Source organism: Protopterus annectens, chromosome 2.part0 (assembly GCF_019279795.1).
Source record: "Protopterus annectens isolate FY-2018-M chromosome 2.part0, PAN1.0, whole genome shotgun sequence".
NCBI classification, from domain to species: Eukaryota; Metazoa; Chordata; order Ceratodontiformes; family Protopteridae; genus Protopterus; species Protopterus annectens.
Window position 1 is genome coordinate 189,966,805 of NC_056728.1, and position 12,454 is coordinate 189,979,258.

General features: G+C 40.7%; 1 protein-coding gene across 2 annotated transcripts in view; it reads right to left on the reverse strand.

Annotated features, from left to right (window-relative positions):
* The window catches only part of SMYD3 (SET and MYND domain containing 3), a 104,933-nt gene extending 99,584 nt beyond the window's left edge, over positions 1-5,349 (reverse strand). The window contains exons 1-2 of one of the 2 annotated variants that reach the window (XM_044060648.1): positions 5,246-5,349; positions 5,019-5,150 (exon numbers count right to left, since the gene is read on the reverse strand). The gene's annotated coding sequence lies outside the window, so the exon portion shown is untranslated. The remainder of the gene's footprint in view (positions 1-5,018; positions 5,151-5,245) is intronic. The other variant, XM_044060649.1, reaches the window with a different exon arrangement.
* Between the last annotated feature and the right edge of the window lie 7,105 nt (positions 5,350-12,454).

Here is a 12,454-nt window from a genome sequence, read left to right on the forward strand (position 1 = left end):
GAAATCCAGAAAACGTTGAGCACAAGAGTTGGTACACATGTCGTTTTCCCAGTTAATGGTGGGGAAGTTGAAATCGCCCATTCTTAGGGTGTTAGGTTGTACCCCAATATTTTCCAGTGTATCAAGAAATGAAGAGTGGGAATCCTGGGGCATGGTGGGGGATCTGTAGAAAGCTACAATTTGGATTGTGGTCTTGCTCAGAGTTAGCTGCACTTGGATAATCTCAGATGCATTATGCTGAGCAACTAGCCTGGGGGTGTGGATATCCTTAATGAATATGGACACGCCTCCGCCTTTAGTGTTTTGGCCCAGGTCAGGTGGCTGAAAGGTGTGGTATGAATTATAGCCTGGTAATGCAGTGGTGCTCTCTAGAGCCTTGAACCAGGTCTCAGTCACTGCACAGATGTCGATGTTCTCCATTTTAAGGAGTGCCTCGAGTGAGTGCATTTTGAGGTTTAGACTTCTAGCATTAAGTAGCATTACCCTCAGATTTTGCTTGCTTGTACCTGTTATGGTGGTGAATTTGTCATTTGAACCTTGCCTAAAAAAGGCACTTTAGGTGCAGGCCATCTCTGGCAAAACATCGTGGTTTGTTGATCATGTCATCCCAGGCAGATACTGGATCCCCTTAGAATGACAACAGAAGCTTAGCCAATTGTTGAAGTCAATCATTTTGCCCTTGTACTGTGGTATAATTTTGGGTGAAGGCAGGATACTACTCAGGGCTTGGGTCATACCTGCCTGGGCTACAAGATCGGACAGCTCCTCCGTGTCTCTTTTCATATAGTCCACGGAGGTACATCTCAGGTCATTCACACCAACATGGACAATGACAGAGTCATATTTGTACTTGTTGTGGAGTGACCCAAGTGCATTATGTGGCGGATCCTGGCGCCTGACAGGCAGCTAACAGCAACTTTCTCCTTGTTTAGCCTGGTGAGTGGAACATCAGTGTGCCTGACTATAGAGTCACCTATGACTAGAGTGTTGGGCAAGTTGTTATGCCTTATGGGCTGTGGTTGAGTGGCACACTGTGTTTGTGGGCTGTGTGTCATTTGGGTTGAGTTAGGGGGTGGAGGTTGCTTGCATTTCTGCTTTGGAGGTCCCTGTTGCTTGGGTAGATTTTTATTGAGAGCCTCCATGAATGTAGGTATGTGTTTTGTGTTTCTATGTGTGTGTTCTGGTGGTGTAGGTTTTGAGGGACTATGTGATGCCCAGATTCATCGGGTAGACAGGAGAAAACACCGCAATATAAGTGCATCTTTCACAGGTTGTAGTGTTGGGTGGTAGGAGGAGGGGGTTGTCTGTGTACATGAGGCAATTGCTGCATTGCCCCAAGATGCCCAGATTCATCGGGTAGACAGGAGAAAACACCGGAAGTTGGCCCTACATGCCTGGATAGGTGCTTATCTATCAAGTACTAAAAACTGTTTTCCTCTAGATAAATGAGGAAAGTTGAGTGCTGCAGTAAGTGCTAAAGGACACAACCTTGGTTTTCTAACGGTAGTAATAGTAACACCAGAGGGATAGAGCTAAATGGACACAACCTTGGTTTTCTAAGGGTAGTAATAGTAACACCAGAGGGCTAGAGCTAAAAGGACACAACCTTGGTTTTCTAAGGGTAGTAATAGTAACACCAGAGGGATAGAGCTAAAAAGACACAACCTTGGTTTTCTAAATGTAGTAATAGTAACACCAGAGGGATAGAGCTAAAAGGACAACCTTGGTTCTCTCAGGGTAGTAACAGTAACAAGCAGCAAAACTGATCATCCAATAGAAAACCATTACGGGTTAGCATAAAGTACAGTAATAATGTTGGGGGTACGGGTTACCATAAAGTACAGTAATAATGTTGGGGGTACGGGTTAGCATAAAGTACAGTAATAATGTTGGGGGTATATGTAATATCAGATGGAATTGGGGTATTTTATCAATGGATGATTTTATCAATGGATGATAAGTTGAAAGGCATTGTAATAGAACAGCCACTATTTTGCTTTAAAATGAATAAGAACTTGAAGGATTTGTTAAGTAATAAGTGTTCAAAAAATGTAGTGAAGACCAGACGCCAGGGTACTTTCCCATGTAGACATTGCAAGGAGTGCCAGTATGTTAGACAGAATAATACTTTTACTCATCCTTGTACTAAAATGGTATATTCTCTGGCTCAATATGCAGATTGTCATACCACCGATGTCATATATTTGGCTCAGTGTAAAGACTGTTACTCATTCTATGTGGGTAAGACCAATTCTAAATTTAAGGATAGAATATTACAGCATATGTCTGCTGTATGTAGGGGGAATGAACACAATGCCTTACACCAACATGTCAACATAAATAACGGGCCTACGTTTGATTTTATGGTACTTCAGGTTGAGAGAGATTCTAAATGGGGTGGAGATTTGTACAATATAACTGAATATTATGAAACTAGATGGATCATTGAGTTGGCTGCACAGACACCCCAGGTATAAATGGTGTAATCCATATAAAACGCACCCTAAAGATGAGGAGGGTTGTGATTTATTAGTTAATAGGTTGTTTTATAGTACTGTAGGCTGCCTGAAGAAGGGTTTTTAACCTGAAAGCGCTTACACTGTGTTTGAATAAATTATATATTTTACAGTGTGGTGGTTCAGATATTTTCTTATTTTACTTTTGTGCATACAGTCAATGTAGGGCATTCCACCTCTACCAGCAGACCTGTTACTAGTGGTGTTCCACAAGGATATGTGCTGGGTCCACTTTTGTTTGGAATCTATTTCTCAGAAGTTCAGACTAAATTAGATGGCCTGTGGTTTACCAAGTTCATGGATGACTGCAAACTGGGTGCAATTATTGAAACCCAAAACGATATCCCCATACTACAAAAGCGGCTTACACAGACAAATGATTGGTGCCAAAACCACAGACTCAAACAATTCAAAAAATGCATTAATATCCCCTTCTGTAACAGTGAAGTCCTAATAAATTACAACATTAAACAATACCCCCCCTAAGTTCAAACACAGTGGTGAGAGGCTTGGAAACACAGGTTGATAGCAGCCTTAAACTTCAATCACTGTGTGTCCACAGTGGTGAAGAAGGCCTTCTACGTTGCCCATCTCATAAGTAAGGGAATAGCATCCAAAATGAAGGTGGGTATAACTCCTCTGTACTCGTCCCTGATAAGTAAAACAGTATTAGTGCAGTGACAAGTCCGTTACTTATAAGGAAAGACTACCAAAACAAAAAGCAACTGGAACCATGAGCAGGGATCAACAGTAGTCAATTGTCCACAACTTACTTGAAGAGTTGCTTTTTTTGAAAACTAATAGTCGTTTATTCCAAGAATTTAAAATCCATAATGTAGTTAGAAGTGCTTATTCTGCAAGTTTAAAATCCACAACATACTTAAAAAGTTGCTGCTTATATCACAAGTCTAAAATCCATAACTTACTTAAAATTTACAAGTGCAGAAGACACTTTCACCCAGACAGGCTTCATCAGGCAAAGAAAATGAAGCCTGTCTGGGTGAAAGTGTCTTCTGCACTTGTAAATTTTCAAGTACTTTTGTGGATTTTAAACGTAATATAAGCAGCTACTTTTTAAGTACGTTGTGGATTTTAAGCTTGTGGAATAAACAACTATTGCTTTTTAAAAAAAGCAACTCTTCAAGTAAGTTTGGACTTTTAACTACTGTTTATCCCTGCTCATGGTTTCAGTTACTTTTTTGTTTTACTACTCGTCCCTCATCAGATCAATAATACAGTACAACGCTCCGTTCTGTATGTACCTCGCCAGACACCTGCAGCAGCTGAAGAGACCTCAGATGTTTATCACCAAGAAGATTCAAGACCTTCATCACATGACCTACATAGGCAAACTGAAGGCACTGTCACTATACTCTGTAGTATACAGACTGCTTAGATGCGACTTGTGCCTGGCCTACAAAGCAGTCTCAGACCCTCCCTTAATGGAAATGCTGCACATCTGCAAATCTAATGGGACGAGACTCACTCGCTCTACAGACCTTAACCTGCAACATAAACAGGACCTGCTGCAGAGACATCTCACAGAGGCTGCCACTCATCTGGAACAAACTCCTAATTCAAGTTAAACAAAGCACCACAATGACCCTATTTAAGTGTAACTTGGACAACAGGATGGGAAACCGTAAATTCACTCCGGGGGTTTCACCTATGGCCTTCTTGGATAGCAGTTGGTACTAATCATAAATTTGCACACGAATGTAAGCTATTTCTCTCTGTATAGGAGGGAGACGAGGGTAAACCATGGCTAGGCTTGTGAAGGCCTTAGGGCCAATACCCTAGTAACCTCGTATGATCCAATGAATACTGTGTACTACCTGCTACTATAAACACATGTGCACATATAGACAGCAGGGCCACTGTGGTGAGTACCTCATCCAGCAGGATTTAATGAGTTAGGGTCAAGGAGAAACTTAACCAGGACTCACTCAATAGGGACTGGGGAAGAGTTAAAATTATTGGCCGTGTTCAAGGATAATTTGGACAATTGGGTGGGTAACCAGAAATTCACCCCAGGGGTTCCACCTGTGTCCCTCTTGGACAGGGGCAATAGGTGCTGATTTTAGTGTCTGTTTGAATCAGACAACCTTGGGAACACGGGTTGAATCGGGCTTGGACTGTAAGGGCCCTGGGGCCATTAGCCTAGTAACATTGTATGATCCTATTGTAAGAAGTGTGTTCTTTCTGACATACATAAACAACAATATCTCAATAAAACTACACATAAATGTTTCACTCAAAGTACCTGCTTCCTGCTACCTGGTGGGTAAACGTTCTAACGTGCACAGAACTGAAACAGCATGCCATTGTACCTTAGAAATTAACTAAATATGTAAATATGTTCACTCAAATATAAAATAAAATGGTACTTTTCCATTAAACTCCTATCACTTGCCGGTGGTCTGGTCTTCGCTAAAAACTTGTAAGATGTCTACTGCACTAGTTACATATTTACAGTCTATCGTCTGAGTACCTGTCACTTACTTATCCATAAAAACAAGCATAACTCTCAACCTTCCATCTCCAAAACGTTGAAGAAATGAGTGTGATGTGGCACACACATCAACAACTTCATCGAGGAAGCACACAGCATTGTTAAAATGTGATGTTTTACGCCTACAAAAAAAGTTATTTTGGTTAAAACAACGCATTATTATTTACTACTGATGCAAGTTAAAAAAAAAGCAGGTGGAACAAGAAAAAAAAATCACCATGATGAATGTTACTCATACTGAGGTCCAGCTGTGAAGCATGCAAACACAAATATGCGTGAAGGATAACATAACCCCATAAAAAAGTTTACAGAATCGCTAACTGTACATGCCTTGACCAGGTAGGTCATTTTTCTCATGCTCAGCTAAACCACCCAGGATGCATCTTCATCTCCACACCCAACGTCCTACCATCTTTATACCGGAACGTCTGCAACTTCCTCTTTCACTATGTGCACGTGCCTGCTAATCAATAACAGCGCCCCATCCACAAATGACATCACTTGCACGCTGCTTCTACAGTGTACGTCACCCGAAGCACGTACGGTAAGGGTAGCAGGACAATCCCAGCGTTTAAAATTCGGGTCTACACAACAGCTCACCAAAGTCACGCCCACTTTCCACGTCACTCACATTCCCACCAATGGTGTCCTTTTTCTTTTCTATATCCTGTATATTTTCAATCCCAGTCCTATTGTCGCTCCCAATGTCCACCACAGTTTGGTTTTACGTTCCTATCACAGAATGTTCTGATTTTTTGTCTCACATTTTTTTATCCGTGTTTCATAAAATTCTGTTTTTTGCCAAATCAGTGGCAAAATAATGCAAAACCTGTTATTCTATCAATTTTCTAAGTTTGTAAGATCAAATATTAAAAAAAATGTCCGCATTTATTGTGCTAAGGCTGGGAAGAGGTACATAAGGTTCCGCCCATGCTTTGTAACTACTCCGTGTAATAATTTCGTTTTTAGAGCTATCGCTCATTCTGGTTCATTTCTACAGTAGCCAATAACCAGACTGAGCAATCGTTGCAGACTTTTACAGTCCAGAGCAGTTGTTTTAGGTATTGTCCAGATTTCTTGCTCTAAAAGGCTGAGGGTATGGTAAGGTTCTTCCCCTGCTTTTCAGCTACCCATTAAATGCATAGTTTCCTTTTTAGAGCGATCGTTCATTGTGGTTGGTTTCTGTAGTAACCACAATGAACGATCGCTGTAAAAAGTAAACTTTTACTGTCCATAGCAGTTCCCCTTTATTTTAGGCATTATCTGGATTGCATGCTCTTATGAGGCTGAGGGTATGGTAAGGTCTTCCCTTGCTTTGCAGCTACTCATGAAATGAATAGTTTAGTTTTTAGAGCGATCGTTCATTGTGGTTGGTTTCTATAGGAACCACAATGAACGATCGCTGTAAAAAGTAAACTTTTACTGTCCAGAGCAGTTCCCCTTTATTTGAGGCATTGTCCAGATTTTGCTTTACAGCGACTCTGTAAACCATTACTTTAGTTTTTAGGGCTATCGTTCATTGTGGTTGGTTGCTATAGTAACCACAATGAACGATCGTTGTAAAAACTAAATTCATTTTGAGAAAGAAAAAAATGGTGCTGCATATGTCTTTCCCCTCAGCAGCTTGAGGAGTTACTTACTGGAGAGACGGATACTTTATTTGTCACCTCGTCGCTCTCATATTTTGTTGGGTCAAAATGGCCTGAGCTGGTTTCAGTGTAAATTGTTAATATGGCTGGCTGTGGGAGAGCTTACAGTGAGAAACAATGAATGCTAATAGATGTGTATATAACTTATTTATATTAAAAATGAGACGTAAATGTTGTAGTAAACTGGCGTTTAGTTGTCCCTTTTGATCAAAGATTCAGCACTCCAAGGTATTACAAAACAGTTTAAAAAGAAAAGTGAAGAAGATGTAGGGTAGGGTATGGTATGAATAGGTATTTGTTCACATTCAGGGTTAGAGTTTATCCTGATGTTGAGCATGAACAGAACGAGCTTTTGTCTAGGAACTCTTTCAGAATGATTTTGAAGGATGGGTAGTATTGACCTGTTGGATACACATAAGGGCTTTGAGACCTTAGCAACATAGTATGAGTACAGACAGTGCCCTGCAGATTAGATAGGTTTGTGGACAGATGGGAGTTTTTAGTCATTGGTTCATGTGGACCAGCTGGGAACATAGTTGTCCAGCACTAAACATTCTACACAAGCAGATGGGATTCTGGATAATTTTATAGGTCAGAAGAAGCTGTTTATATGGGGTAGTTCTGACTGATTTTAGGCTTTTAGTGCTGTACAGTGGTGGGTTCTGAAAGGGGTAGTAGCTGCAAATTTAGCAGCTTTTTTATAGCATTGTTCCAATGTTGATATTTTTTTGTGCTTCCTGAAGGTTAGTAAGGGGTGGGAGCACTGTAAAGAAGGGTGGGGAGGAGATTAGTAGGGTCAAGTGTAGCTTTAGTTGTATCAGTGAGAGTTTTTGGCTGTAGTTCTTTTATTGTTTTAATTCTATCTGAATATTACAATTGATTAAGATGATCATCCACTGTTATGTGTAATAATTTATGTGAGAAATTAGTTTAGTGGGTTGTATTATCAAGAAATATAACTTTAAATTTTGTTTTTTAAATAGGGGAGAGGTTTTAGGGGAACTAGTATTTGTTTAGAGTTGAGCATAAGTTGAGTTACAAAGACATCTTTCAGTTAATGTTTCCTGAGTATTTTGGAGGTGTTAGAGAGAGAGAGAGAGAGAGAGAGAGCACCAATGTATGGGGTGACGCTTATTGGAACGGTAGCCTCTGAACCATACAAGGGTTGGCGAACAGAGACCTAATAAGGACCTCCGAAGTAGACGTGTGGTGTGACAAACCGTCGAAGGCAAACCTAGAAATAAGGAGAAGGCTAGTTTGCCATTATCTCTAGCTTTATTGACTGTATATATATAGCTGAGAAGTGTGGTGTTAGATCTATGGGAAGGATGGAAACCATGTTGTGTGGGCGATAGTTCTCCAAGAAATGGTGTAGTAATTGTTTTTGAATACATTTTTAAGTATTTGAGAGGAGGTATAAGATATCTATAGGTCTAAAGTTAGTAATGATTTCTTCCTTTGTGTAGAAGGATAATGTGCAACGCTTTCCAGAGAGGAAGGTGTGGGATTTCTGGTTTGAGACTATAGGCAGTGATGCTGGCTGCTATTTCAAAGTACTTTCTTGGAAGGTCATCAGCTGAAATAGAGCATGGTTTGAGTATTTTTGTATAGGATGTGGGCACAGGTTTGAAGGTGAAAGTGGATGTGGTGATATGTGGCTGCTGAACAGGGTTAAGAAAAGATGTTGGGGAATCATTGCTTAGAGATGCTATACTGTGTATGAAATATGAGTTGAATTGTGTTGTGGTTTCAAGTAATGAGTTATTGGGAGGGGGTCAGGGTTGAATTTATGGACAGGATGCAAGATTTCTTTAATGACAGCCCAGAATTTTTTAGGGTCATGTTTGCTATTCTGAAAGATATTGTAGTATATTTTTTTGTTTTCAGTAATTTACTTTTTAGTACGATTGTGAGGCATTCCGAGGTCTTTCAGATAGTGACCTTTTGTATTATTGCCATTCTTTCCATGCTTTTTCTGTATCCCATTAGCATTTTATTCTTTGGATAATCAAATTGTATTTGTTTTTAGTCCTTTCCTTGTAGGAGGTGCAAGGCTGTTTAGGATACTCGGAAAAGTTGTATTGAATTAATTTACAGCTTCATTTAAAAGGCTGAGTTTTATTGAGTTCTGGTTAATGGATGGTAGTACAGTAATGAACGTTTCAGGGTTAAATTGGAAAGGTTACTTGTTTTTATAAACATGCTGCTTTAGGCGGATGTGAGAGATGTCTGGTTGTATTTTTTGGAGATAGACACTGTACCTGAGGTGGTGTATTTGCTGGGGTCTGTTACTATGATCCATTCGAATAAGGAATTTGATGTCTTGCTATAATGTGTGTGGCTATTGATTTAGTCATGTGAAACCAAATACATTTACTCATCTAGATGTATGGGAGTTACTTTATGTTCAACCAGCTGACAGTCATATCACCTAGTAGTATTTTTCTTGTGGAATTATGGATATCCAAGATATAATGTGTTTTAGCATAGCTCTATTGTCACCAGGAGGGATGTAAAGAACAGTATTACGTATTTGTTTATAGTTGCTAAATTTCATGAAAGTAGTAAGGTCTGTTGAACTGAATTTTGTTATTGGTTTGTTATAAGGGGAAATGTGATAGTTGGGAAACATGTTATAGTCGGGAAGTGTAATTTTGGAGTTGTGGATGTGTGTTTAAGCAAAGTTTCAGTTGGAGCAAGAATATCAGGCTTGGGTTGGGTAATCAAGGCATTTAGCTCAGTAGTTTTATTTCTTGTGCTGCTTACATTTGTGGCAGCAGGATGTTAGATTACCGGGATTGGGATTTGACCATTTGAAGAGTTAAATTAGTGTATGGAAAAGTATTTTCTTGGTGCTCATTGTGGTAGGTGGCGCCAGGATTAGGGTGAATGTCTCCCCCAAGATGAAGTGTAGTATGTTAGGGAATTGTTGATCAATGATTTTTTTTTTTTTTTTAATTGAACTGGAGTATCAGTCTATATTTGGAGTAAAGATGAGGGACATCATTAAATGGGTTTAGTTGGATGTGTGCAGAGTGTAAGGAGGAAGTATTAGTAAGTGATTGGAGACAGATTTGAAGTTAGGTTAAGAGCTATTAAGTCATGGTAGGATGAAAGGTGGTCCTGTAGCAGGAGAATAATAGAGGATAAGCTGAGAAGTCGCATGACTAAGTAAAGGATCTGTGTTTTACTAAGTAAAGGATCTGTGTTTTATTGTATTTTATAGTTGGCAGAAAATGGAGAAGTAGGAATCAAGAAGGAAAAAAAAGTTGCAGGGCAGAAGGATATTCAGTGGTGGTGGAGCCTGAAGGCTGATATAGGGTATATAGGAAAGCAGTATTTTCAGTGAAGGGGGGTATATAGGGCAGAAGTATTTTCCGTGAAGGAAGAGTTAGGTTGTCTTACTGTTAGGGAGGGGTGTGAGTACAAGTGAATATAGTTTGAAGCAGCATGTCAGGAAGTTGGCAATTAAGTAAAAAGAAATGGGAGTATTTGTATGATAGCAGTAAGGTTGTTTGTGAGGATTAGAGTCCCAAGTGAAATTCTATGTCTGGGGTGTAATTGAGTAAGAGGGGGTGGGTGTGAATTGGCGGTAGGGAAACGAAGCAGATGTAGCTTCCACCCCCAGGTCAGATTATAAAAGAATAATCAGATTATCGCCAGTACAAAGCAATTAACATGTTCTATTGTGTACCAAACAATCAGCCAGGAAGACTTGTTGGTAAAGAGGACAATTGCAAACTTAGTAAGTGGCCCTTTGTGTGCAAGAACTATTCAGGGGGTTGTGTTAAAGCCAGTTTCCAGCAGAGGGAAGTGTGTATTTGAATAGTTGAAGTTAAAACACAGAGAGTTTCTTCAAATTAAATTTGTTTACATTGTACAAAGACAAAATTATCTGTGAAAACAATGCAAGTGTAGAAATTGCCTCATGTACACAGACAACCCTCTCCTCATATCACCCAACACTACAACCTGTGAGAGATGCCCTTATCTAAGCAAACTGGAGGTAAAGCTCACTACAACCAAGACTGAACTTGACAGTCAAGTGGGGAAGGTAAACACTTGCACCACACTCATCACATAGTCTCACTAAATCTACATCACCAAAATCCACCCATAGAAACAGAAAAACATTCTCGGAGGCTCTCAGTAATAATCTGCTCAAGCAAGAGAGACCTCCAAAGCAGAAATGCAAGCAATCTCCACCCCCAATACAACCCAAATGACACGTAGCCCACAGACTCAATGTGCCACTCAGCAACAGCCAATAAGGCAAAACAACTTACACAACACACTAGTCATGGGTGACTCTATAGTCAGGCACACTGATGTCCCACTCACCAGGCTAAACAAGGAGAAGTTTACTGTCGGCTGCCTGTCAGGTGCCAGGATCCGCCACATAACCCACGCACTTGGGTCACTCCACAACAAGTACAAATATGACTCTGTCATTGTCCATATTGGTGTTAACGACCTGAGATGTACCTCCTTGGACTACATGAAAAGAGACCTGAAAGAGCTCTCTGACCTTGTAGCCCAGGTAGGTATGACCCTAGCCCTGAGTAGCATTCTGCTGTCACCCAGAATGATACTGCAGTACAAGGACAAAATGATTGACTTCAACAGCTGTCTAAGCTTCTGGTGTCATTCTAAAGGGATCCAGTATCTGTCTGCCTGTGATGACATGGTCGACAGACCACGAAGCTTTGCCAGACATGGTCTGCACCTGTCACCCCTGGGATTCCGGATACTGGCTAAGATTTTTGCCGCCCCTATAGTGCTTTCTTTAGGCAAGGTTCAAATGACAAATTCACTGCCATAACAGGAACAGGCAAGCAAAACCTGAGGGTGATGCTACTCACTGCTAGAAGTCTAAATCTCAAAATGCACTCACTCAAGGTACTACTTAAAATGGAGAACATCGATATCTGTGCAGTGACTGAGACCTGGTTCAAGGCTCCACAGAGCACCCCTGCACTACCAGGCTATAACTCATACCACACTTTTCAGCCATGTAACCTGGACTGGAACACCAAAGGTGGAGGTGTGTCCATATTCATTAAGGATATCCACACCTCCAGACTAGTTGCTCAGCATAATGCAGCCGAGGTTATCCAAGTACAACTAACTGTGGGCAAAACTGCAATCCAAATTGTAGCTTGCTACAGATCCCCCACCATGCCCCAGGATTCCGACTCCTCTTTTCTTGATGTACTGGAAAATATTAGGGTTCAACCCAACACACTAATAATGGGTGATTGCAACTACCCCACCATTAACTGGGAAAACTACTCATGTACCGACTCCTTCACTCAATGCTTTCTGGAATTCATAAACTCCAATGCCCTGGATCAACTTATCCACACCCCTACCAGGGCCAATGATATCCTAGATCTAGTCATTACCAACATGAGTGACCAGTGTTCCACACCAAAAGTCAACGCCTCATTGGTCGATCCGACCATAAGCTAATTACCTTAGATATCCACATCCTGCCCCCACCCCTGTTAAGGAAACCATGGTAAAAAAATTCTCCAAACCCAGCTTCATGCTTCTTAAGACAGAAGTGGTGAACTTCATGACACTCATGCAGATGGGCAATACAGTTACAACTACTGAATCCTACACAGTTGCACTTTATAAGCACCTACACAACTACTGAATCCTACACAGTTGCACTTTATAAGCACCTACACGAGTGCATGAATCGTGCCATCCCAAACAGAACCAAGACGCTATCCTCCAAAAAAAGGAAGCCAATTTGGTGGTCCCCTGCC